At 41.1% G+C, this 2,919-nt stretch overlaps 1 long non-coding RNA gene across 1 annotated transcript in view; it reads left to right on the forward strand.

The window, feature by feature from the left end:
- LOC138955436 (uncharacterized) overlaps positions 1-2,270 on the forward strand; it is a 5,931-nt gene extending 3,661 nt beyond the window's left edge. Inside the window, exons 2-3 of the long non-coding RNA XR_011452232.1 lie at positions 1-90; positions 508-2,270. The exon at positions 1-90 is cut by the window's left edge and continues 36 nt beyond it. This is a non-coding gene — a long non-coding RNA (uncharacterized lncRNA). The remainder of the gene's footprint in view (positions 91-507) is intronic.
- Positions 2,271-2,919: the final 649 nt, after the last annotated feature.

Here is a 2,919-nt window from a genome sequence, read left to right on the forward strand (position 1 = left end):
TATCAAAAGAGCAACATGATCGCCAATCTGTGGACAACCCTGAGAGTCAAAATCCCTATGCTGAGATAGCTGCCGATCCCAATGACTCAGGTAGTTCAAACCAATTGTTTTGATCTAAGGGTGGCCTACTTTGTAAATACACACACACACACACACACGCACACACACACACACACACACACACACACACACACACAAGTACACACACACACACACACACGCGCGCACGAACGCACACCCACACACACCCACACCCACACACACACACACACATACACACACACATGCACGTACGCACGCACGTACGCACGCACGCACACATACACATACACACATAACACACACACACACACTCGCACACACACACGCACGTACGCACGCACGCACGCACACACACGCACATACACACACACATACACACACACACAGACACACACATCTTTAAGAGAGGTTATAATTGCATTCTGACTGTCATACTAATGCTAGGAGTTTTTCTTTTGTCCACAGATGAAGCAAACAAGCAGAGACCGACCTCCTATGTGTCAGTGGGCAGCGGCTATCTGCAGCCTTACTCGTCCGCCACCCCTGGTGAGTACCGCCACGCGTACGGTCATCTTGAATAACTGTTAATTACAGTGTGATGAAGCCTGCTGACTACCTTCACTCCACGCCCTCTTCTGTGGATTATACGACATCAGCTGGAACAGCAGGCACCACGCAATAGGCGGGGATATTCCAGTTACTGTGTGACAGGTTACAGAATCAATGACAACGACACCGATTCGGACATTAGTTTCAAAGCTGCTGTCACGTTGAATGTGGCTGATTAAAGCAGTGTATATGCATTGCCAAATATATGCCTCATTGGAAAGACAAGATGACTTCACGAGGAACGGTATCTATATACTTTGCTTTGATAGGGTGTCATTTTAAGATGATCACTGGGATGTTTCGATTTTACATATTTGCCATTTCAAGTGTATTTTAATCAGTCACCGACTATTGTTCGTGTTAGTGTCAGGCAACTGCAACAAGGACAACATGATTCTGTTCTGACCACATACTCCGTTTAGGTAACAAAAGGCCTCCTGCAAGGTCCTAAGAAACGCGTTTCTGTAATCCCATCCTTTCACGTGATATCAACTAGCTTAAGTGATGTTACGTACATAGTTTTCTTCTCTCTGAGTGAGTAATGAAAAGCAAAACTGTTCTTAATCTTCCCAAAGGAGTGGTTGGAATCGACACACGTTACTTGGAAGAACTCCTACATCAATTGACGTCATTCGATAGAAGTAATCTCTTTCAAATCAAATATTATCTTGGTTTTTTTCTTGCGGGTGTTTTTTTTTCTTTCTACATCTTAAAAATGACCACCACAGCTATCAGAGAATATTTGAATGCGTATCAATGCGCCGCCTACTATAGTAAATGTTCACTGGATCGATTTCTGGAGTTAGCGAGAATTGCAGCACCTACATTATAACCCTATCTTGATTAAAATACAATTGCCTGTTGAAGTTCCAGTGAGGGTACTGATGCCTGTTTGTTCTTGTGTATTTCCATGATTATGAGTGGGGTTTATTGTTTAGTTTTTTTGTTGTGTTAACCGATGCAACTTTGTCATGTCTTTTTAATGTACACGTGGCTTAATTTAAATTATGTCTTTAACGTCTGTTTACCTATAGCTTATTGTTATAATGAAATGTGTATGATTTGCTTTCTTTTGAATTATGTACTTGAGTGAGAGTCTTGCTGCTGTTTGTAAGTTTCTCTGCTGACATCAACATATTGATGCCATTGTTGCCAATTCATGCCTTCCGAACATACTCTTTTAATGTGTGAGCTCATTTAATTCTCCTTTTTTTTTACACACACACACACACACACACACACACACACACACACACACACACACACACACACACACACACACACACACACACACACACACGCACACACACGCACACACCAGACCCTCATCTCGATTCCCAGTCAACGTTAAAACATTTAGTCAAAACTTGTGATAGACGACTTTGTACATAAATGAACATGTGTTATACAAAAGCTGCTTCTTTAAGCTTAACATCCCTATAATTTTCATTTGTTTGTTAGTAGGAAGAGATAAACAGGCCCATATATATAAATGCTGCAAAATTGTGTCCTACAAAGTCAAACTGTCGTTTAACTACCGCCCAGTATTTATTCATTTACTGCCCAGCAATTATTTATTTTCCTCCGGTATTCATGTGAGTCCTGCGTAAGGTCGGCAGCTACCATGCAGTGTTGGCTATTTTTAGAATAGGAGATTCCCCATGCTTGCTCTTCTCTGCGCATGCGTTACCGACGTTTCCGCCGGTGTTTCAGTTTCAAAGTCAATAGCAACAACCCAAACAAACAGAAAGAAATAAAAACACGAGGAGATTTTGATTTTGTTTTTGGTTTTAACCTCAGGTGCATGCAGGTGGCTGCAACCGTTATTTTGTTTGCCTTCTCTCTCACGTTTTTTTTTTATTTTTTATTTTATTTTTAACGGGAAGCATCTGTCTTCATTGGTTTTTTTTCTTTTCTCAATCAAATGTTTACATGTTTAAAGCCCCAGTATGTCTCAAATGGTTTACAAAACGATTCTAACATTTCTAACCTTATGGAACACACTTGCAATATTAACAGCTATTGTGTTTTCAGCGTAGCAATAGGGTCCGATATTTAGACGAGACAAGTATAATGCCGACGAGTCGAAGACGAGTCGCATTATACTTGTTCGAGTCTGAATATCGGACCCTATTGCTACGCTGAAAAGACAATAGTGATTATATAGCTGCTCTGACCTTGATTTGTTGTTCCAAACTTACAAAATGACAGTTTCTGCGTCGATGCGTTGATCTCAGGTTTTGATAGCAGACGCCGTTTCAGTCTTAG

This window comes from Littorina saxatilis, unplaced genomic scaffold (assembly GCF_037325665.1).
Source record: "Littorina saxatilis isolate snail1 unplaced genomic scaffold, US_GU_Lsax_2.0 scaffold_869, whole genome shotgun sequence".
In the NCBI taxonomy this organism is placed as follows: domain Eukaryota; kingdom Metazoa; phylum Mollusca; class Gastropoda; order Littorinimorpha; family Littorinidae; genus Littorina; species Littorina saxatilis.